This window comes from Pleurodeles waltl, chromosome 6, assembly GCF_031143425.1.
Source record: "Pleurodeles waltl isolate 20211129_DDA chromosome 6, aPleWal1.hap1.20221129, whole genome shotgun sequence".
Lineage (NCBI taxonomy): Eukaryota > Metazoa > Chordata > Amphibia > Caudata > Salamandridae > Pleurodeles > Pleurodeles waltl.
In genome coordinates this window covers 1,570,452,654-1,570,478,258 of record NC_090445.1, presented here as the reverse complement: position 1 = coordinate 1,570,478,258, position 25,605 = coordinate 1,570,452,654, and positions in this window count along the sequence as shown.

The window sequence follows — 25,605 nt, the reverse complement described above, 5'->3', positions numbered from 1 at the left end:
CATGGCGGCTTTCCCGCCATGAACAGGATGGCGGTAGGGGGGGTCAGAATCCTCATGGCTGCGGAGCGCGCTCCGCAGCCATGGAGGATTCAAACGAGCAGCGGAAAGTCAGCGGGAGACCGCTGACTTTCCGCTTCTGACCGCGGCTGAACCGCCGCGGTCAGAATGCTCGTTGGAGCACCGCCAGCCTGTTGGCGGTGCTCCCGTGGTCGGTGGCCCTGGCGGCCACCGGCCGCCAGGGTCAGAATGAGGCCCTATATGTCCTACCTTATCCATACACTGCACCCTGCCCTTGGGGCTACCTAGGGCCTACCTTAGGGGTGCCTTACATGTAAGAAAAGGGAAGGTTGAGGCTTGGCAAGTGGGTACACTTGCCAAGTCGAATTTACAGTGTAAAAATACACACACAGACACTGCAGTGGCAGGTCTGAGACATGATTACAGAGCTACTTATGTGGGTGGCACAACCAGTGCTGCAGGCCCACTAGTAGCATTTGATTTACAGGCCCTGGGCACCTCTAGTGCACTTTACTAGGGACTTAACAGTAAAACAAATATGCCAATCATGGAGAACCAATTACATACAATTTACACGGAGAACATATGCACTTTAGCACTGGTTAGCAGTGGTAAAGTGCTCAGAGTTGAAAAGCCAACAGCAACAGGTCAGAAAAAAATAGGAGGCAGGAGGCAAAAAGACTGGGGATGACCCTGCATAAGCAAAAGTCCAACAAACAGTATTTACAAAAATATACAATATGTACATAAGGCGGTACATCGTCCATTCAAAATGTCTGTGGGCCACTGGGCCAAAAATCATGGTCCAAGCCCACACTTGACCCTGCCTCAACACGGAGAGAACACTTCAGGGGCATCAGGTCGAAAACACACAGGCACCTCAGGGGGATTGGGAAGGAGGGGCACCTCAGCCGGAAGATAGAATAATGCCACTGCACCTAGAGGGGGCTCCATGCCCATTGCTTGGTCCTGGGGAGTGCAAAGCCACAGTCTCTCAGGTCTCTCAAGTGGGTGGTTTGCCCACTGCTTGCTCCTGGGGGTGCAAAGCCACAGTCTCTCAAGTGGGTGGTTTGCCCACTGCTTGCTCCTGGAGAGTGCAACGCCACAGTCTCTCAAGTGGGTGGTTTGCCCACTGCTTGGTCCTGGGGAGTGCAAATCCACAGTCTCTCAAAGTCTCTCAAGTAGGTGGTTTGCCCACTGCTTGGTCCTGGGGAATGTAAAGCCACAGTCTCTCAAGTGGGTGGTTTGCCCACTCCTTGGTCCTGGGGAGTGCAAAGCCACAGTCTCTCAAGTGGGTGGGTTGTCCCCTGCTTGGTCCTAGGGAGTGCAAAGCCACAGTCTCTCAAGTGGGTGGTTTGCCCACTGCTTGGTCCTGGGGAGTGCAAAGCCACAGTCTCTCTAGTGGGTGCCTTTCTCCACTGGTTCTGGAGGGGGCTTTGTGCCCAGTGTGCTTCATCCTGCCAAGGATAGGGTGAGTGGATGTCGTTCTCCACTGTTTCTGGAGGGGGCTTTGTGCCCAGTGTGCTTCATCCTGCCAAGGATTGGGTGAGTGGATGCCTTCTCCATTGGTTCTGGAGGGGGCTTTGTGCCCAGTCTGCTTCATCCTGCCAAGGATAGGGTGAGTGGATGCCTTTTTCCACTGGTTCTGGAGGGGGCTTTGTACCCAGTCTGCTTCATCCTGCCAAGGATTGGGTGAGTGGATGCCTTTCTCCACTGGTTCGGGAGGGGGCCTTTTGCCCAGTGATGCAACACTTGGGGTGTGGCAGTTCACAGTCCCTCACCTGGGTGTCTGAGGCACGAGATTTGCAGGGACCAGGTTGCATGATAGTCCATGGAGGCAGGGCTAGACTCCATCCTGCAGCAGCTAAGGCTGCATATTGGTTGTAGTGCCAGTGCTGGTGGGGGTGCTGCCAGTGGTGGTGGGAGGCTGCAGCCCTTCTCCTGCAGCCTTGGATGGCTGCCTACTAGGGCTGCTGCTGCTGGTAGTGGTGCTGCTGTCAGCAGTGCAGATGGCGGTGCTTGCGGCGGTGCTAGCGGTGGTGCAGGTGGCGGTGCTGGCCGTGGTGCAGGTCCTGGTGCTGCCAGTGGTGGGTGGAGACCCCAGCCCTTCTCCTGCAGCCTCAGACAGATGCCCACTGGTTCTGCTGCTGCTGACAGTAGTGGTGCTTGCGGCGGTGCAGGTGGCAGTGCTTGCGGCGGGGCTGCTGGCGGTGCGGGCCGCGGTGCAGGTGGCGGTGCTGGTGGTTGTGCTGGTAGCCACCAGGCCTTCACCTGCATCCTCCGACGGCTGAAGTGCCTTGCCTGTTTTTTTCTGCCCCTTCCGCACCTTGGCAGATGGAGGTGTCACCTTGGGTCTGGCAGCTGGAGTCTTTGAGGTGGCCTTGCTGGATGGCTGGTGCTCCTTACCCTTGCTGCATGCTGTCCTCCTCTTCACCTTAGCAGGTGGCAGAATGTTTTTGTCCTTGCCAGGTGTTGGTGGCTTACTGGCTGGGCTGACGGGTGCCCCCTTTGCACCTGTTAGCTGCAGGAACCACAGTGGACGTTGACATGGTGGCTGAGGTGCTGGGCTGGGTTCTGGACCCCCTGGCCCGAGGGGAAGGATGGGGGGTGGGGAGGGAAGAGGTCAATGTTTGCCAGGAAAAGCTTCTTAGAGACACTGGGGTGGTAAGACGGAGAGGGTTTGGGAGTGGAGGAAGAGAGAGTGGTTGTAGGAGGTGTCTATCTGATGTGTTTGGGTGCAGGTGCATGGGCTGGATGCTGTTGTGAGGTGGATGGCTGTTGGGCGGGTGGGTACTTGCGTTTGTGTACTTTGGGAGGAGGGGTCACAGACACACTGGGAGAGGACACAGGGGAGGTGTGCATGGATGTGGGGGTGGTGACTGCCAGTGAGGTGTGTGTTGTGATGGGTGTGCTGGTGATGGAGGTAGTGGATGAGGATATAGTGCATGCAGGTGTGAGTGGAGATGCTACTGGGAGGGAGGTGGATGACGAGGAGGAGGGGGACACAGTGGAGGCAGTGGATGTTGGTGAGTCTGCAAGGGGATGGTGCTTGTGTGAGTGCCTGTGAGATGAAGTGTGGAGCTTGTGTTTGCCTGAGCCACTTTTGTGTGGTGATTTGGGTGAATGCTGGTCTGCTTGGGATAGGCTGGGGTTGAGGGGATTGGGACTGGGTAGAGAAAGTTGGAGGGGGAAGGCTAGAGACAGGGACAAGGGCTGCCATCAGTGCTAAGGCCAGAGCCTGAAATGCTGTCTGTTGGGCCGCCACAACAGAGTGAATGCTCTCCAGGTATGCATTTGTTTGTTGCAAATGCCTCTCGACACTCTGGATGGCATTCAGAATGGTTGAATACCCAACAGTGAGGGATCTCAGGGGTCAATAGCCTCCTCACTGAGGGCAGCAGGGTTGACTGGAGCAAGGCCTGAGGTGCCTGGGTTAAAGGAGATCCCCACCCTCCTGGGTGAGCGGGCACGGGAAACACGCTTAGGGGCTGCTGGAAGGGTGGTGCTGGTAGGGGGGGTGGCAGCTGTACCTGTTGTTGGGGTGGGCACAGAGGTGTCCGCCACTGCCTGGGAGCATCCATCGGAGGGGGAGTCGCTGTCTGTGGTGTCCCCTTCTGTCATGGTGCTCCCCTCGGCCTCCGTCCCATTGGTGCCCTCACCGTCAGTGGATTCGGCCTCCAGGCCCATGTGGGATGCAGCTCCCTCCGTTGCCGGTGCCTCTGCTCCTCCGCCAGATGATGCTAATGCACACAAGGACAGGGTGACAAAACAAAAAGGGGGGGGGAGACAGAGGATACACTTGGTCAATGCCAGCAACACCACCACCGTTGGCGTACACAACACACAGGGAGCAGCCCTATGCACTTAGGCCATGCACTACCAGTTACTAAGATAGTCACCAGCCCATGGGGTACTATGCCTACCGCCAATCAGCTGCACACCCGAAATCCACAGGACCCTCCCCAGTAGTAGATTCCCACTAACACCATTTGGGCAGGAGTGCTCCAGAGCCTGACCAACAAGAGACCTACCCTGCCTTCTTTGCCCTGGCCTAGGGGCACCCACAGCCCACATTCCCCACCCAGGTAACCCTTAACGTGCGCAAAGTCAGGATTCAGAATCTGTACTCACCCCCTTGTGGCTGCTGTGATGCCTTCAAGCGCCCATCCAACTCCGGATAGGCCACCACCAGGATGCGGAACATCAGGGGGGTCATGGTGCGACGGGCACCGCTTCCTCATTGGGAGGCCATCCCCAGCTGGGCCTCCGCCATCAAAGACCCCAGGGTCCACACCTCCTTGGCGATGGCACGCCAAATACACTTTTTCTGGTGGGTGCTGACCTGCATGGAAAAGACAGCAGAAAAGGGAATTAGTCAACCATCCGGACGTCACACTCATGGCCCACCAGATCCCTCCCATCACCTGACGCACATACATTGACCACCATACATGCAGCACTCTGGCCGGGACGCATCTGCCCCTCCTACATGTGGGTAACACACACAGCAATCCCTACATTCATGGCCCACGCATCATGCTCACAGTGTACTCACCTGTTTGTCTGGAGGACCGTAGAGTAACATGTACTGGGGTAGGACCCCATCCACCAGTTTCTCCAACTCCTCCGCAGTGAAGGCAGGGGCCCTTTCCCCAGACACATGAGCCATTGTCGCTTTCAAACACAGGTCACAGCAGCACTTGCAGTTTAGGTCCTCTCCTGTTGAAGGTCAGGTGAGTGAACAGATACAAAATGGCGGTCACGTCTGCGTCGGTGCATACCGTCACCGCCTGCGTACATCGCCATTGGCTCCTGGAACCCACAGGGCCCAATGATAACCAATGCAAAGTTGTGCGGCAGTCTTTGACCGCCTACCGCAACAGTGCACAACGCCAGCAGAATTACCTCATTTACACTTGTCCCTCCTCACAGGTCAGGCAGCCGCCATTTCAGGGGGGCACAAGGCATGGAACCTAACTGCGTCACAGCAGACATTGGCACAGCAACTGATTTTCCGATTCACATACTGGTTCTGTAAAGGAAAAAATGCATCATTAGTGCAATAGATGTGTGAATATGACCCACTGATCACTGTTTTCTTCCATAGGCTTCAACCACTGAGGCTGAATATGAGATGGCGACATCCTCCGGTGTACAGACCCCTGGTGGACCTTGCGAAAATGGAGGACAGACACATTATCATAACATACAGACTTGATTGGGCCACAATCCAAGAACTGTGTGCCCAATTGAAGCCAGACCTGATGTCAGCTATCTGCCAGGCCACAGGTATCCCACCTGAGGTGCAGGTCCTGTCAGTGCTCCATTTCCTAGCAAGTGGTTCCTTCCCAACTACAGTGGCCATAGCATCAGGGATGTCTCAGCCAATGTTCTCCAACATGTTGACAGCCCTGCTAAAACACGTGCGCAGCTACATCATATTCCCCCAGGTGGAGGATTTGGCCACAGTGAAAGCTGACTTTTATGCCCTGGGACATATCCCCAACATCATTGGTGCCACTGATGGTACACATGTGGCATTTGTCCCCCCCCAGAGAAATGAACAAGTTTTCAGGAATAGAAAAAGCTATCACTCTATGAATGTGCAGATGGTGTGTTTGGCGGACCAGTACATCTCCCATGTGAATGCCACGTATCCTGGCTCTGTGCATGACGCCTTTATCTTGAGGAATAGCAGCATCCAATATGTGATGGGCCAACTCCAGAGGCACTGGGTGTGGCTAATAGGTGAGCTCAAGGTCCCCACCCAGTATAAGTAGGTGTCTGGGTATGGGGTTGTCCCTAAGGGTTAGTGTGTGTCTAACTGGTATCCCTCGATATTTGCAGGTGACTCTAGTTACCCCAACCTCTCATGGCTACTGACCCCAGTGAGGAATGCCAGGACAAGGGCAGAGGAACATTACAATGAGGCACATGGGCGAACAAGGAGGATAATTGAAAGAACCTTGGGCCTCCTGAAGGCCAGGTTCCGGTGCCTCCATCTGATAGGTTGATCCCTGTACTACTCACCCAAGAAGGTGTGCCAGATTATCATTGCATGTTGCATGTTGCACAACCTGGCCTTGAGACGCCGGGTGCCTTTTCTACAGGGGGATGAGCCTGGAGATGGTCTTGTGGTAGCGGTGGAGCCTGTGGACAGTGAGGAAGAGGAGGCAGAGGAAGAAGGTGTGGACAACAGAAGTAATATAATACAGCAGTACTTCCATTGACACACAGGTAAGACACTGTGGGGGTCATTCTGACCCCGGCGGGTGGGGGTTGCCGCCCGCCTGGAGGGAACCGCCATTTGGCCGCCCCGCGGTCAAAAGACCGCTGGGGCCATTCCAACTTTACTGCTGGGCCGGCGGGCGCTACCTAAGGTAGCGCCCGCCAGCCCAGCGGGAAAGGGGCCTGCAACACTGAAGCCGGCTCCGAATGGAGCCGTCGGTGTTGTAGGTGTGCGACGGGTAGGCAGACAGTGAAAAGCATGCTGGGGCCCTGTTAGGGGGCCCCTGCACTGCCCATGCCATTGGCATGGGCAGTGCAGGGGCCCCAGGACACCCGTTTCCGCCATCCTGTTCCTGGCGGTAAAGACCGCCAGAAACAGGCTGGCGGTAAGGGGGTCAGAATCCCCATGGCGGCGCTGCTTCCCCATGGCGGATTCGCCCAGCCGGGGGAAATCCGGCGGGAAACCGCCGGACCCGGTTTTCTGACCGCAGCTTTACCGTATCGGAATGAGGGCCTGTATCTTCACTTTACATTTCAGTTTTCTGTTGGACATTGTACATGGCAGCCTGATTTCCCTATGTCTAAGGCCACTTACTGTACCCTTTGGCATCTCTATTTTCAGATCTCTGTGGCCCACTCTGGCTCCTACTGTGTTTACTGCTGCCCACTATAGGTCATTCCAATTAAAATGTAACTGTACATATGACTTGCTGTGCTTTGATAATGTTGTACTACTACATATATGAATCATTTGACAGACTCCAGATTTGTATTTGTTCCAGTGTTGTTTATTTAAGTGCTCATAAGTAGAGGGGGATGTGCAATGTGCTGGGGTGATGGTGGAGGAAAGTCCAGGGTAGAGTCCAGTCTATTTGTATCACAGGTGCATTGTCCAAGGGGGCATAGGAAGTGGAGCAATGGCAGTTCAAGGTGGACAGGGTGAAAGTGTGGGACAGAAGGGTGACAATCAGGAGAGTCATATTTCCTGGCGGGGGTCTTGGCAATGTACTTTGGCTTCTACCTGGATCGCAGGGACCATTTGTGAGGCGGTTCTCCTTATGCAGGGGGTGGAGTGCTGGTGGCCTATTAGTCCTGTGGCAGGGCCTCCTGTCCACTAGCGCTGGCGGAGGTGGAGGGCTGTTCTTCGGTGTGGCTAGTGTCAGGAGCCCGTTGTTGTGCCACTGCCTCCCTCATGGTCTTGCCCATGTCAGTCAGCACCCCTGCAATGGTGACCAGGATGGTGTAGATGTTTTTTAGGTAATCAAGATCCCCAGGTACTGACACTCCTGCAGCCGCTGGGTCTCCTGCAACTTGTACAGTATCTGGCCCATGGTCTCCTGGGAATGGTGGTATGCTTCCAGGATGTTGGCGAATGCCTCCTGGAGAGTCTGTTCCCTGGGCCTGTCCTCCCCTTGTCGCACAGCAGTGCTCCCAGCTTCCCTGTTGTCCTGTGCCTCTGTCCCCTGAACTGTGTGCCCACTGCCACTGACCCCAGGTCCCTGATCGTCCTGGGTTTGTTGGGTTGCCTGGGGTCCCTGTAGTGGTGGACACACTGCTGATTGACGTGTCCTGGGGACAGTGGCATGGGTCCGCTGGGTGGGTGCTGTGCTGGTGTTTCCTGAGGGGGAGACTCTGTGGTGGGTTGGGACTGTGGCAGGGTAACCGACTGTCCAGAGGTCACTGATGGGCGAGGTTGGTCATCCTGATCCAGAGCTGCTGTCATCAATGTGGGCCTCTTCTAGGGGGGGACTGGATGTTGCTGGCAACTCCTCTCCGGTGACGTTGAGTAGGGGTCCTGTGGGGATGAAAATGCAGTGTTATTGGATCTGCGTGTGCCGTCTTGTGCATGGGTGTGTTTCCCTGTATGGTTGGGATAGCTGTGTCAGCTTTGCCTTGTGTGCGTGGTGATTTTGTGGGCTTGGTGATTCTCTCTAATGGGCATGCTATGGTGATGGGTGTCCATGCAGGTCTGTGACGGGGGTCCATGGATTGGTGTTACATGCAGGGCTTGATATTGGGATGGGTGGGTTGTGATAGTGGGGTATATGTGAGGTGGTGGAGGGATGGGTTTGAGGGTAGGGGTAGAAGTTTGTGATGGCATGCAGCTAGGGTGGGGGATATAGTAGTAAAGATTTGACTTACCAGAGCCCAGTCCTCCTGCTACTCCTGCAAGGCCCTCAGGATGCATTATTGCCAAGACTTGCTCCTCCCATGTTGTTAGTTGTGGGGGAGGAGGTGGGGGTCCACCGCCAGTCCTCTGTACTGCTACCTGGGGTCTTGCAATCACGGAACACACCTTCCCCCGTAGGTCGTTCCACCTCTTCCTGATGTCATCCCTTGTTTTTGGATGCTGTCCCACTGTATTAAACCTGTCCATGTTTCTCCGCCATAGCTCCATCTTCCTAGCAATGGGCGTCTGCTGCACCTGTGATCCGAATAGCTGTGGCTCTACCTGAATGATTTCCTCCACCATGACCCTGAGCTCCTCCTCTGAAAACCTGGGGTGTCTTTGGGGTGCCATGGATGTGGTGTGAGTGATATGTGTGTGGGTGTGTGGGGTGTTGTGTTGGGGTGTGTGGTGTGAGGTGCGTGGATGGTGTATGGGTGAAGTTGTTTTGTGGCTCTGATTGAGTGGGTGCTACTGGCTTCTCTCTCTCTCACTTGGCAAAATGTTTGGGTCGTAAAGGGTTGTGGGTAATGTCGGTGTGTGTTTTATGGTGGTGTGAATGTGTGGGTGTGGTGTGTGTATGTGTGTCAGGTGTGTGTAGTTTGAATTGTCCAATGTGGTGGAGTTTTGTTAGTGTGTGTATATTTTGAGCACGGCGGTGTGTACCGCCAATGGTTTTAACCCGGTTGAAATACCACCGTGGTGATTCGTAGATCGTTATGCTGTGGGTGTAGTCCTGTTGGCGTAACGGTGTGGGTTTTGGTACCACCAGTTTATCACTGACCTTTGGTCTGGTGGACTTGTGTGGGTGTCTGTGTAGTGGCGGATTTCTCTGTGCGGGTAATAATACCCATAGCGGAATGCCACCTTGGACACGGTATGTTGGCGGCCGTCAGCACGGCAGTAGGCAGCATTTACCGCCAGGGTTGTAATGAGGGCCTAAGTGATTTGTCCAGAATCACACCTCACCCACCTCTCACTTTAAACTAGTCCACAACTGGGATGGAGGTGATTCGGATAGCAAGGCCAAGGGACTGCCCTTCCCAGGTAAATGTCACTATGTTGTGCCCTGCCCAGCTTTATAATAGAGGGGCATATTTACATGTCCCGTTGTCGCGTTGGCTCTCATTATCCTAAATGAGACTACTGGATTTCTAGGCAGCAGGATCTATAACGGTGTGGGGGACTGAGTCTGACCCACTTGTAAAGAACTCTGTCACCCTAAATCCGGTTTTTGCTCCGGCTAACTAGCAGTGCCTCATTTCTCCTATGGGGAAGAAATGATTAGGAAGCCGAGCGCATGACATCTTTGGTACTTCTCAGGGAAGTCGTGGTCACTCAGATCCAAACCAACTCTCTCATTTAAAATATGGTCTCATATACAAATGACAAAGACAGTATAAGTTTTATATAATGTTTTAATAAAACGACTGTATTTTAGATAATAAGGCGTGAGCCGCATTAACCAGAACAATACAACATAGTAGGATTGAAATAGTCACCAGGAGAGTAAAACATAAGAACAAAGCTATCATATTGCCTAACAGTTTCTACTCTCCCTCTGCTTGTTCTATTTAGAGCACAGCATGTTAAGCTTTTAGCTTGCCTTTCTGAATCACTGGGGAGACATAAGCCCTCATACCTGAGCAAAGGCCTGTGATCTGGTTCAGCATCTGCAACGAGGCAGTCAGCGTCTAGTTGTGGGTCTCTGGTCGGAATCTCCCTCTTGCATGTATTGGGACAAGGAAGTGATTTTATAACTAACATGTCATCGTGATCACAAAATGTCCCTACGCAGGAATGCCAAATCTAAACTCCTACCACGTCTATCGGCAATGTACCAGACTGTATCCTTGACTGAAGCACAGAGTGAATATGTTATGAAGAACTCCAGTGCTGAAGTAGGCAAAACAGTGTGATATGAATAAAAAACAACACCGTAGAACTGGCTATTTGAAAAATAACAATACGAAGCCTAATAAAAAGCATTTAGAGCAAAGTGCACAGAGGCTCTAAGCTGTCAGCAAATGAATAAAATACATTCAGGGCAAAGTGCACAAAGGCCTAAAGCCTGAAGCTAATGCGCAAAGTATACGTAAAACTAACCACACTACACCGTGAGCCCCCAGGTGCGTCACTCTTTGTGATGCACTGCCAGCACATAGTGCAGGCCCATATCTACAAGCCCATGCAAAGCCATTTTGTGTGGATTTTCATGGCTTTGTAGATATGGTGTAAGGCAACCCAGCGCAAGTCACTGCATTGCCTTACACTGCCTCAAGGAGGCGAACCATGGACGTTTTGGTGGATGTTCCCATGCAGCACCCATGGGTTTTGAAGCATTTCCAGATTTACAAGATTTCTGTAACCAGGGAATGTGTCAAAACTGTCTCCCCGGGCAGGAGAAGCAAGGAGAAATATTTCTCCTCATTGTTTCCTCTTTCAAAGTGTGCTGTATTGTGCAGCCCACATAGAAAGAGGAAAATGCCTGTCTGTGTTGTTTTTGTGCTAGAAAGTGTCCCTTCCTGCACAAACAATCCTGCTGACAACATAGACACCCTTGACACACCATGGTACAAGGGTGCCTGCATTAACTCTAGGTAGCAATTTGTGTGCCAGTGCAGGGGGAAAGGACAGAAATGCACCTTATAAATGCAGTGCATTTCTGCCCTGAAACACTGGGCTTGTAAATATGCCCCAGAGTGTTTATTTTCAGCATATTTAGGTGAGTTGGTAAAGCTGCGATAAGATGTTAAGTATCCCAGTGCCATGGATAAAACATACCTACTGGACCAGGTCCTGTGGCAATGGGTAGTTAGTGGGCAGCACGAGTGGTAGATATTGATATTTACCACTGCTGTTTCAAAGTTTAGGACTATTTAATCCATTCAGGGTACCAGAGTTGTTCACTTCCTAAATCCAGGAGATAATAAACAGATTCAAAATCAAATTTATTGTAAACAGTAATCACAATCAATAAGATCAAACTCCAGCCAAGTTATCTTTTAAGATAGACTCATTTAGAGGAGGGAATTTTGAATATAACAACTAGAAATCACCATGTGGCTCATAGCCCTCCTCTCCCCAACAAACATCTTCTGATGTCTGCACGTGCAATGTGTCTCTGCACACCCGTGTCCTGTGATGTGATAATGGAAAGTTATCTGTCCCCTGCGCCTCGCAGCTATGGTCTAGTGCTGCAAGGCCCAGGGTAGAGGACTCCCATATCCTAGGCTCTTGCCCTTGTGGGCCTCACAACACCAGACCATTGCTGTGAGGCCCAGGGTAGAGGGCTCCCAAGCCCTGGGTCCCATCCCCCTCCTGGGCCTTGCTTCACTAAACCATTGCTGTGAGGCCCTGGGTATAAGGCTCCTTTGCACTGGGCTTATATCCTCGGGGCCTCGCAGCACTAGACTATCAACCCCTAGGGCTAGCAACCATGGTCCAGGGCGGCAAGGCCCAAGTGAGGGAGTCTCCTCCCCTGGGCCTCACAGTACCGGACAATGGCTACCAGGTCAAGGGGAAGATCCCCTCTGAAGCGCATAGCTATCAATAGTGTCACAAGTGCAGTGCCACCGTGGCCCAATGCACCCAATTGTGTCTGTTTTATACTGTTGAGTCAGTCACTTGGATTCAGATGAGCAACATTTACCTTACTTGTTCCAGAGCCCGTTGCACCATTAATACACCATTGGCACTCCCCTCTTGTGCCTCTCTGCAATGGTCCTCCACTGCTCCACTGTGAGGCCTTAAGGAGATGGGTACACTGTGGGGGATGAGTCACAGGCTTTCTAGGGCCTACAGCAATGGGTGTTGTTAACAATAGAGCAGCAGGTGCTGTGGCACTGGAGCCCAGGGGTCTTAGATTTCACTTTACCTAAATTATGGCTGTAATTTACTATCTAGCCAGTAAATGGTGGGTGAGGTGGGACAGAGGGATCTATTTATCTTGCTTTCACCAGGGCCCATGGCACCATCGTTACTCCACTGGCTCTCTCTCATGGCCCTTGCAGCACTGATCCAGTGCTGTAAATTCCAGCTTGGGGTGGCAGGGTGCAGGAATGTTCCTTATTTCAGCTGCGTTTCCTGCATCCTCCAGTGAGCTCCTGCAGGACACCAAATATCCAACTTTGTTTTGCTCACCAGGTGACTGATGCAGGTAAGCAGGCTAATCATTAGCGGATATAAAACAAACAGGGTAGCTGCAAAGCCTGGAGTCGCCCAGCCCAGCGGGATGTCCCAGCACTGACTCTGGGAACTACCACCTTGTAGAGGTGCGAGAGGCATGCATTTCTTAATATGATAACTTGGAAGGAAGACATGTAGCACAGGAGGTGACCTTCAAAGGCCACTTTAATAAAATATGTACCTTTAATTGTGCTAAAAAGGAGAAGTGTAAAAACAGAAAATAAAACAGCCCTAAAGAAGCAGGAATCCACCTTAATATCTTTACTTTTTAATGATGACCAGCCAACCCATGTGATAATGCTAAATAAGGAGAAAAAGGACAAGGGAGCACATCATTTGCCCAAAATCACACTATTTGGTCAAGTAGCAGAAAAAACTGCAACACAGGACTCCTTTTTCGAGACACATAACTTTCTAATTATACCTAATACATTGTCTGATAACTATTTTAAGTGCCTGGATTAGAACACAGTGCAATGGGAAATAAAACCCTGCTGGTGGTCAGATAGAAACACATTTGACTCAGCGACTCACTCCCAGTTTCACTTCTCCTAGGATGTATTGATATATGATATTGAAGGCTGTTAACAGGTCTAAAAATGTTAGTGTCTCAACACCTCTATTGTTGACCCTATGCAAAGATCAATGAAAACCAATGGGATCACCAGGTCTGTACTGTGTTGTGCTTAGAATCTGACTTAGAAGGTATCCAAAAGATTGTTTTCAACTATCTGCTTGAGATGTGTAAAAACAGTTTTTTCATAAGCATGCCATACGATGGGAGAGGGCTATTTGGCTAAATGTTGTTTAGATCTTGTGGATCAATGGTGTTTTAAAAAAAAACAAATTGATTTCACAGTGGTATTTTTCGATGTGATGGGAAAATACCTTGTCTTAAAGAACTGTTAAACGTGCAGGTGTTGAGATTTGAGAAAAGGGGAGAGAAGCTGCATGAATTTAGGTGGGTGTAAACCGATAGGATGACAGCTTGTAGCGGAGGAATCAAGATCCAGCCCAGTAATCAGTGTGAAAGAGTTAAAGTATGGAGGTTTTGAGTTGTCACAGAAAGGTTATCAAGTGTGGGAATTTGTTCTGCCTGAATGTTGTTATTTAATAGTTTATACTTGAAGAACAATTGAGCAAGATTATGAAGTGGTTGTTTGGAGTGTTGTAATGTAGCTGAGAGGTGAGGAAGCAAGATGAGGGAGGTTATAGGTCTAATACAATATGGTATAAATCTTCCAATAGGATGAAATACAATGAGAGAAGTACCTTTTCTTGAATTTGTTGATATTAAAATATAACTGGTAGCTAAGATCTATTCTTCCTAAATACCAGCTTTTGTTCCTTTAGCCACTTTTTCTTCTGTTTAAACATACAAGTGCTGGCCATGCTAGTAAAATACTGGCCAGGTGGGAACCTGAGAGGCCTGGTCTTGCTCCCTAGGGTCTCAAATCCATAGTCCAAGGACTATATCATCTACAAAGCCATAATGGATGGTGCTGTTACCTATTTGTATGATAACTATTCCAGCTCACGTGGTTCACCACACATCCTCAGCAAGGACACCTTTTAGGCAGAAGATAAAGTACAAAAAAAGGAAAAAAAATACTCATCTCTTTAAAGGACACTACATCATGATGCAGTAACAGTCTAAAAACCAGCTACACGACCTATCACATATTGATTGTGTTTTTCACTTTGAGCAACTCTCATTTGCTTTTCGCTAGGCTTGCGCTACGCAACAACCACATACATAATGTTATAATAATGCATTAATCTGGAAATAGTTTGTTAACATTTGGCTAAAGATATACATTTTGGAGAAATCAAGGCGAAATGTGTTCACCAAGTGTGACAAATATAATGTATTTCCACTCAACAGATTAAAAAAAATATATGTCCTTATTTCATTAGCGCTGGTTTAAATGTTATTATTGTTTCACTGATATCCACACCAGGAGAGTAGCTTCTTCCAAAGTCGCTTCAAGATGCAAGAGGACTACAGTTGATGGCACTTCCTGTGAAGTAAGTTCGTACGCAAATTGAAGGGGGCCTCACATGTTCCCTTTGTGCCCAAAGCCCCACAAAGAACCGAACCTGCAGACAAGGATTTGAGTTGAGCGTTTAAGCCAGTTACTTCATATGCCAACTCTTCCACTGTTTTTTCAGTTTTGAGCAATCTAACTATATCTTTTCATAGATTTATCCTTAGCAAATTTACCTCGTGTGTGATTGAATCTATTTTATTCTCTGGGGTTTCACTTGGTGTCTCAATTGCAGCTAACATGTGAGTGCCTGTGATGTCTTCCTGTGATGCTGGCGTCTTACCTTTAACATGGCTCTGGGCAGTTTCTCCTCCTCTGACCCCAGCTGTGTATTGGGCTGTTTCAGTCTTCTGTGCCATTCTTGTTGACTTGTCTTTCACTAGTTTCAGAATACCTCTTGTGTTGGATGGCAGGGTAATTACGCCCCTCATCCTGCAGCACATTCTGGGATTGTCTAACTGTTAAGAAATTAGGCAGCTACAGACGGGGCAATTTTCTCAAATTGTCTGGTTTCATTTAAAGGGTCCCCAGTTTATTGGGGTAGTAATATTAATGTTGTGCACTAGTGAGGAGCTTCCGGCACAATTTTCTCTTCTGAAGCTGTTCTTCTCACAGTTCGTACGAGCAAAGTCTATAGTCTATATCCCCTTCCTGATTCCTCTCTGCTTGTCCTTACCTCGTATACCTAAAGTGAGCAGGCAGTTTATCTCCTAGGGAACATCTGTTTATGGCTGTCTCCTGGTGGAATTGGGAGGGGTGGCACTGCAAGGGATCCACATGCTCCCCTACCACTTCAACCACCCACCTCCACCCCCTTTGCATTAGCCACATGATTTTATTTCGATGTGAGGCTTCTGTTTGTGGCTCTGCTCACAGATGGTGTTAGGAGAACTCCCAGTACCCTGATTGAGGCTTCCTGTTCAGGTAGCCCAGCAGTGCTCCAATCTCTGTCTGTCCATCCAGTTTTCAGGTGTTTGTTTCAAAGTTTATTGACCGATCAAAATAAATTGTTTCCTCGTCATACAATAAAAACACAACCCCCTTCCCTTCAACATATACATACACAGTTAAAAGTTTAAAACAGCACACATGGCTAATAAATGGAGGACTCTAAGTTGTCAGCATTTATTAAAACAACTACATTTAATAAAGCTAAAAAATACACATCTACAGCGCACCTCTTGGCCCTGTTAATTGCAGTTTCAGTAGTTATTTTTGTCTGATAGCCCAAGCTGCGAAAAGGAATTAAGAGAATGCAATCACTATCGCTGAGGTGGATTCGCTCTTACAAATCCTTAGCACATTAACTTGATATGTAATTGTCAATCCACCTCCATCTGGGCATAACATATTTAAGTAAAAAATAATGTAGGAGTTCGTCTGTTTCGTCTGCAGTGATGTAAGATGTACAACTTTTGGCACCATCTGCAGAGGAAGCTCAGTAAAGGCAGCAATTGGCAGAGTTCCATATCTAAAATGCAGAAACAGGGTACAGGCAAGTTTTGGTCTGATGAAATCCCAAAAAATCGTAGGTACCTTTTTGTGCAGTAAAAAACCTCTATTTAATGTTCCTCTATCGCTAGCCTGTTCGATCCGGGAGTTTGCCCTCTTCCAGTATCTCTGCTTGACCATTGGAACAGCATTTGCGGACACAGAAACTGGATTATCCCAGAATTCTGCTAGTCCCAACTCAAGCCATAGACGCCTCAGATTCTTTTACCACTCAATCTTCTTCACTGCTTGCTTGCACCACCTTACATCATTGAGGCCAGATCTATAGCTTTGCAGTTCAGTAGTGGATCATTTACAAACACATTACAAACAGAATATAACAATGGTCTTAAAGTGGTAAGCTCAGCAACAGGATGGATACCAAGGTCCAATCTAAGAGGCAACAAGGGGTAACCTTCCCCACCCCTGTGATAGCTCTGAGGAAATTGTCCTCCTTTACACCCAGAGCATTCAAGTTACACTGTCCCCAAAGTTCTGCCTCTTATAGGGATGCTCCTCATACCTGAATTTTGTAAATGTCAATCACAGAGTTGACTGGAAACCACTGGGCTGTCTTTGCCAACGTAATAATGTCCCCTTCTCTGTGACTTGTAGCTTGTGAACTTTTGGTAATTTGAGGGAACCAAGATCCCTAGTCCGCCCACCTACCACCAAGGTAGTCGAACTCAGCAACCCTTTTTAACTTCTCATTGTTCAAAGTAACCACGTCATTTGCCTCCTCTTTTTAGTGTATACCATCAGCTTGGTTTTGGCAATGTTAACTTCCAAGCCAAAGGCCCTCATTATGACTTTGGCAGTAAATCCCACTTACCGCCATGCTGACAGCCGCCAACATACCGCCTCTGCGGCGGATATCCGTTCACCATATTATGACACACACTCACACCAATCCGTCACTATTCAGCCACAGACACAAGTCTGCCACACCAAAGGTCAGTGATAAACTGGCGGTATCAAAACCCACACCATTACAGAACAACGCCCACCACATTATGACCCACGAATCACCACGGCGGACATTCAATGGCAGTAAACCATTGGCTGTACATACCACCACGCTCAAAATACACACACACATATACAAAACAACACCACATTGGACAATTCAAACTACACACACCTGACAACCATTCACACAACACACCACTATAAAACACACACCCACACTACCCACAACCCTTTACGAATACAAACAATTGCCACCAGAGAGAGACGGCAAGACCACTCACACAACCAGAACCACATACCACCATCACCTACACACCACCCACGCACATCACAACACACACCCCAACACATCACCCTACACACCCTCACCCACAATACTCACACAACACCCATGTCACCACAACAACACCCCAGGTTCTCTGAGGAGGGGCTAAGGGTCATGGTGGAGGAAATCATCCGGGTAGAGCCTCAGCTATATGGTACACAGGTGCAGCAGATATCCATTGCTAGGAAGATGGAGCTATGGCGGAGGATCGTGGACAGGGTCAACGCCGTGGGACAGTACCCCAGAACAAGGGGTGACATCAGGAAAAGGTGAAACGACCTACGGGGAAGGTACGTTCCATTGCAGCAAGACACCAACTTGCGGTACAGAGGACTGGCGGTGGACCCCTACCTCCTCCCCCACAACTAATTAAAGTCTTGGCAATCATGCATCTTGAGGGCCTGGCAGGAGTAGCAGGAGGACTGGACTCTGGTAAGTCAACTCTATACTACTATCACATGCCATCACATACCCCCACCCTCACTCCCATCACTCCACCACTTCCCACACACCCCACCATCACATCTCACTCATCCCAATGCCAAGCCCTGCATGCCATACCAATGCATGGACACCACTCACAGACCTGCATGGACACCTATCACTAAAGCATGCACACTATAGAGAACTAATCATCCCACCATACACCAACATACACAAGTGAAAGTTGCCAGGGCAAAAACAACCATAGAGGGCAACCCACCCATGCACAATATGTCACACACACAGAAACAATAACACTACATTTACATCCCCACAGGTATCCCAGTCAATGTCACCGGAGAAGAGGTGCCAGCAACATACAGTCCCCCCACAGAAGAGGCCAACAGTGATGACAGTGACTCTGCTCACCTGGATCTGGATGTCCAACCTGGCCCATCAGGGACCTCCAGACAGTCAGTTACCCAGCCACAGTCTTACACCACCACAGAGCCTCACCCCTAAGGAAACACCACCACAGCACCCACCCAGCATGCCCATCCCTCTGTCCCCAGGACACGTCAATCAGCAGTGTGTCCACCACTACAGGGACCCCAGGGCACACCACAAACCCAAGACAATCAGGGACCTGGGGTCAGTGGCAGTGGGCACACAGTTCAGGGGACAGAGGCACAGGACAACAGGGAAGCTGGGAGGACTGCTGTGCCCCAGGGGGAGGACAGGCCCAGGGAACCGACTCTCCAGGAGGCACTCACCGAGATCCTGGGAGAATACCAACATTCCCAGGATACGCTAAGCCAGATTCTGGACACCATGCAGTAGAACAGGCGGCTGCAGGAGGGACAGTACCAGGGGATCAGGGAGGACTTGAAGGCCATTAACACCACCCTGGTCACCATTGTAGGGGTGCTGGCAGACATGGCCAATATTATGAGGGAGGCAGTGTCACACTAGCAGGCCCCTGTCACTAGCCAGACTACTGAACAGCCCTCCACCTCCACTGCCTCTAGTGGACAGAAGGCCCTGCCACAGGACCAACAGGCCACCAGCATCCCTACCCCTGCAGAAGGAGAACCACCCTGCAAATGATCCTTGCGATCCAGGCAGAAGGCAGAAACTATTGCCAAGACCCCCGCCAGAAAATGAGACTCTCCTGATTGTCACCCTTGTGTCCCACTCTGTCACCCTGTCCACCTTGAACTGCCATTGCTCCCCTTCCTATGCCCCCTTGGACAATGCACCTGCGCTACAAATAGACTGGAACTATACCCTGGACTTTCCTCCATCATCACCCCAACCCATTGTACTTCTCCCTTTTCTTCATAGCACTGCAATAAACACACTTTGAAAAAATACAAGTATGGAGTATGTCAAATGATTGAAGTATGTATTCGTTTAACAAGGTTTAAACATTGCAATTCAACTGTACAGTAATATTAACATAGGAAAGACATGTAGTTGGCTGCAGTGGCAACATCAGGAGCGATAGTAGTGCACCAACATCTGCAAAAAAGAGTTGCCAAAGGGTACAGTGAGTGGCCATAGAACTGTGAAATCACAGCCTGCCAGTAACAATGTGAAACAAAAAACTGACAATGAAATGTGAAGTAACAGTGTCTTACCTGTGTGTCATTGGAAGTATTGTCTAATTACTGCAGATCTGTTTTCCTCATCCTCATCCTTTGCTTCCTCATCTTCACTGTCCACAGGGTCCACTGCTGCCACATGGCCATCTCCAGACTCCTCCTCCTGCAGAAAAGGCACATGGCGTCTCAAGGCAAGGTTATGCAACATGCAGCATGCCTCGATTATCTGGCAGACCTTCTTGGGTGAGTAGCACAGTGATCCACCAGTCAGGTGGAGGCACCGAAACCTGGCCTACAGGAGGCCAAATATACGTTCAATGATCCTTCTTGTTCGCCCATGTGCCTCATTGTAACGTTCCTCAGCCCTTGTCCTGGGATTCCTCACAGGGGTCTTTAGCCATGATAGGTTTGGGTAACCAGAGTCACCTGCAAATATCGAGGGACAACGTTTAGCCACACACTATCCCATATGGCCCACACCATACCCATACCCCAACATCTAGTGGGTGGGAACTAGGGCTCACCTATTAGCTGCACACTGTGCCTCTGTAGTTGGGCCATCACATTTGGGATGCTGATATTCCTCAGGATAAAGGCATTGTGCACCAACCCAGGATACTTAGCATTGACATGGGAGATGTACTGGTCTGCCAAACACAGCATCTGCACATTCATCGAGTGAAAACTCTTTAGATTTCAGAAGTCCTGTTTTTTTTGGCGGGGGTGGAATGCAATATGTGTTCCATCAATCGCCCCAATTATGTTGGTGATATGTCCCATTGCATAGAAGTCATCCTTGACTGTGGGCAAATTCTCCACCTGGGGGAAAACAATGTAGTTGCACATGTGTTTAATCAGGGCATCCAACACTATTGTCAGCACAATTGAGAACACTGGCTGTGACACTCCTGCTGCCAAGCCTACTGTCAGTTTGAAAGAACCAGTTACCAAGAAATGGAACACAGATAGCACTTGCACAAGAGGGGGATCCCAGTGGGTTGACGGATAGCAGATATCAGGTCAGGCTCCAATTGGGCACACAGCTCCGTGATTGTGGCCCTGTCAAGTCTTTAGGTGAGGATAATGTGCCTGACCTCCATTGTTGCCAAGTCCACCAGGGATCTGTACACAGGGGGATGTCTCCATCTCCTGTTCATCCGAAGCGGTTGCAATCTATGGGGCAAAAGAGCGATGAGCCAGACATAAAATGTACTTTGTAGCCACTACAGTTCAATGCATGATGTGAATTTTAAATGTATTACTGGCATGTGTCCTATATGTACAATTGTGATCTGTGACGCAGTTATGTTTCATCCACTAAACCCCCCCCCCCGAAATGGCGTCCGCCTGTCCTGTATGGAGGGAAAGGTGGAAGTGAGGTAATTATGCTGACGTTGTGTGCTGTTGCGGAAGGCGGCGGGGATCCGCCGTGCAACGCCTCACTGGATAAAATTGGGCCCTACAGGGTACAGTGGCCAATGGTGATGTATGCCGGCGGTGATGGTATGCACCGCTGCGGACGTCAGCGCCATTTTCTATCTGTTCACTCACTTGCTACCTGACCTTCAACAGGAGAGGACCTACACTGCATGTGCTGCTGTGACCTGTGTCTGGGGAAAGGGCCCCTGCCTTCACCTCGGCGGAGTTGGAGAGACTAGTGGATGGGGTCTTACCCCAGTATGGGCTGCTGTATGGGTCTCCAGACCAACAGGTGAGTACACTGTGAGCACGATGCATAGGGCATGAATGCATGGAGTGCTGTGTATGAAGGGCTCGTGTGGGGGGGGGTTGGTGGATGGGCCCTGGGCAGCATGCAGCATGTATGCTGGGCCATGTCTGTGCGAAAGGGGATGGGAAGGGCTATGGTGGGCCATGAGTGTAACAGGCAGGACCGTCTAACTAATACCTTTCCCTGTGTATATTTCCTCTGCAGGTCAGTGCCCATCAAAAAAAGGGTATATGGCTTGCCATCGCCAAGGACGTGCGGACCCTGGGGGTCTATGGCTGTCGGGAACGGTGGGAGGACCTGAGATGGTGGGCACGGAAGACAGCGGGGTAGGCCCAGCTGGGGATGGCTTCCCAACGAGGAAGGGGTGCCTGTCGGACCCTGACCCCCCTGATGGCCCACATTCTGGTGGTGGCCTATCCAGAGCTGGATGGGCTCTTGAAGGCATCACAGCAGCCACAAGGAGGTGAGTAAAGTGCCCATCATTACAACTTAAGCCTGGTGGGGTGGTATCCGGGTGGGAGATGTGTGTCTGTGGGTGCCCCTAGACTAGGCCTGACATTGCAGAGTAGGTCCTATATTGGGCATTGATCTGATGTGAAACTCCTCCAACCTAGCTAGTAGGCATCCACCATTGCGCAGAGCTGTCTGGGTCCCAGGTATGCTGCAGTTGGTGGTATGTGTCCCTCCCCATGCCCTGGTAACTAGCATTGTTACTGGTAGAGCATTGCATAGTGCGTAAGGCTGTTCCCTGTGTGTTAGGGTGGTATGTACGCCAGCGGTGATCGTGTTGCTGCAGCCATGACCCAGTGTATCCTTTGTCTCTCTCCCCCCCTTTTTGTTTTGTTAGCCTGTCCTTATGTGCATTCGCATCATCTGGGGGAGGAGCAGAGGCACCGGCGACGGAGGGAGCTGCATCCCACAGGACCCAGGAGGCAGAGTCCACCGACGCTGAGGGCACCAGTGAGACAGAGGGCGAGGGGAGCACCACAGCAGAGACTGGAGGGGACAGTTCGGACACGGATACCTCCTCCTATAGAAGCTCCCTGGTGGTGGCGGACACCTCTGTGATCACCCCAGCTACAGGTACAGCCGCCACCCCCGTAGCAGTACCGCCCTCGCAGCAGCCCCTCAGCGAGTTGCCCGTGCCCACTCACCCAGGAAGGTGGGCATCTCCTTCGCCCCAGGCACCTCAGGCCCTGCCCCAGCGAGCCCTGCTGCCCTGAGTGTGGAGGCGATTGACATCCTGATATCCATCTCTGTTGCGCAGTAAACCATTGTGAATACCATCCAGGGGCTGGGAGCCCAAATGCAACAGACCAATGCATTTCTGGAGGGCATTCACACTGGCTTGGCGGCCCAACAGAGCTCAATCCAGGCTATGGCCTCTTCTGTGATGGCAGCCATTGTCCCTGTTTCCACCCTCCAACTTCCTCTACCCAATCCCATTCCCCTCAACCCCAACCTGTCCCAAGCACACAGGCAGATGAGCATGCACACAGGACAACACACAAGAGTGGACATGGCAAACACAAGCACCACACATCATCCCACATGCACTCACACAAACACCATCCAGATGCAGACATACCAACATCCACTGCCTCCACTGTGGCCCACTCCTCCTTGTCCTCCACCTCCCTCACAGTTGCATCTACACTCACACCTGCATGCACCACATCCTCATCCACTACCTCCATCACCAGCACACCTATCAAACAAACACCTCACTGGCAGTCACCACCCCAGCATCCATTCACACGTCCCCTATGTCCTCTCCTACAGTGTCTGTCACCCCCCCTCCCAAAGTACACAAACGCAAGCACTCAGACACCCAACAGCCATTCACCTCCCAACAGCATCCAGCCCATGCACCTGCACCCAAACACAGAAGACACCTCCTACAACCACTCTTTCTTCCTCCACTCCCAGACCTTATCCCTCTTCCCGCCCTAATGTCCCTAAAAAGCTTTTCCTCTCCACCATTAACTTCTTCCCTACCCCTCCCCCCATGTCCTTCACGTCTGGCCAGGGTGGCTAAAACCCAGGCAAGCACCTCAGCCACCCAGTCCACGGGACCAGTAGTGTCCACAGCATCTCCTGGCGGAAATGGATCCCGGGCACCAGGCAGTCACACGGAAAGGGTGCCTGCCTCAAGTGCTGCCAGGAAGGGCAAGAAGCCTTCCCCAGCTGGTGCCAGGAAGGTCAAGGTGCCACCCCAGCTGCTGCCAGGAAGGACAAGGAGCAATCCCCAGCTGCTGCCAGGAAGGGCAAGGAGGAATCCCCAGCTGCTGCCAGGAAGGGCAAGGGGACTGCACCAGCAGGCAGAAAGGTCAAGGGGCCTGGTGCTGGGACTCAGTCGGAGCCCCCAACACCAACCATGGTGGTGCAGCCGTCTGAGGCTGGAGGGGATGGGCTGGTGCCTCCCCCCACCACCACCACCACCAGCAGCATCAGCACCACCGCCAGTACCACTAGCAGCAGTGGGCAACCGGCCGAGGCTGCAGGGGATGGGCAGGAGCCTCCTCCCACCACCACCACCATCACCAGTATCAGGACCACCACCAGCACCACCAGCAGCAGTGGGCAGCCGTCCGAGGCTGCAGGGGCTGAGCAGGAGCCTCCCCCTACCAGCAGCAGCACCACCAGCAGCAGCACCACCAGCATCAGTGGGCAGCCGTCTGAGGCCGCAGGGGATGGGCACCACCACCAGCAGCAGCACCACCACTAAGCAGCCGTCACTGCCAGCGGACAGTCTGTAGTCCTGCGTCCATGGGCTGTTGTGCGGCCTGCCCCCTGCAAATCCTGTGGGTATGACACCCACCTGAGAGACTGTGACCTTGCACTCCCCAAGATGTGCATCACGGGACTCGATCCCCCCTCCAAAACCAGTGGGTATGGCACCCACTCACGCCAACCTCTCCAGGCTGAAGATCACAGGGCACAAGGCCCCCTCCAGAACCAGTGGTAAAGACACCCACTTGAGAGACTGTGGCCTTGCACTCCCCAGGACAAGTAAATGGGCAATTCACCCACTTGGGAGACTGTGGCCTTGCTCTCCCCATGACAAATCACAGGGCATGTTGCCCTCTCCAGGGCCAGTGGGCAAGTCACCCACTTGAGAGACTGTGGCCTTGCACTCCCCAGGACCAAGCACAGGGCATGTGGCCCCCTCCAGAGCCAGTGGGCAAGTCACCCACTTGAGAGACTGTCACCCTGCACTCCCCAGGACCAAGCACAGGGCTTGTTGCCCCCTCCAGAGCCAGTGGGCAAGTCACCCATTTGAGAGACTGTGGCCTTGCACTCCCCAGGACCAAGCACAGCGCAAGTTGCCCCCTCCAGGACCAGTGGTGTAGTTCCATCTGCCGGCTGAGGTGCCCCCCGTTCCCTGTCCGCTTGAGGTGGTTGCCTAATTTCGACCTGATGCTCCGGCAGTGTTCTCTCCGTGTTGTTGCAGGAGTCAATTTGGGCCTTGGACTTTGTAATGTGTCCCTGTGGCCCACGCACATTGAGGACTGGGCAGTGCCCCTTGTTTGTACATATGTATATACTTTTAGATAAAATTTTCGTATTTCTACTATATTTATATTATTGCACTCACTTTCATCTATTCCTGTGGTCCTTGCTTTATTCCTGAGGGGTAGGGGGTAAATATGTTATGTGACTGCATCTGCTTGTGTGTATTTTGGGGGTGGGGGTGTTGCATGTTGCGTGTGTGTGTCACTCTTTTTTTCCTCTCCCCCTTCTGCTATGTGCTAGGTGGCTGTACTCACCGTGGTCGTCTTCGCCGTCGTTGGTGTTCGTGGTGGAGCAGGACGTAGAAAAGCATCGGGAAGATCTGCAGTTCGGGCTCCATGGCGGCGTGGTTCTTCCTTGAGTCTCCAATTGTGAGTTGTTTCCCTTCTGTGCAGTGTTTACGCTAAGCTTTTGATGTCATTAGTACTTCCCAGGAAAAGGTGGCGGATTGGGCTGTCATTATACAGTGGGCGGAACATTGGCTTCCACTTGGCTGTTGCCGGCTACCGCTGTGGTGCCTGTTGATTCCACCCTAGCGGTCGGTGTGGTAAAGTGGCTGTCTATCTGAGCTCTTTCCGCCATGGTCATAATTTGGCAATATTTACCGCCAGCCTGTTGGCGGTATTACTGCCGCTTTATCACCGACCTCCAGGGTTGTAATGAGGGCCAGAGTCTTGACAAAAGGTGCAGAAACTTTTCACTAAATTCTGAAGACCCTCCCTGGTTTTGGCTAGTAGAAGAGTATCATTAGCATAGAACAGGCTGGGGATTTTTCGCCCAGCTAGTGAAGGGGAATCATTAACACAATTGGTTAAATAGCCTATACAGGAGAAAGGGTGTAGGTGCTAGGACACAATCCTGTTGGACCCCCTTGTTGACAGTAACCGGGCCTTTTAGCTAAC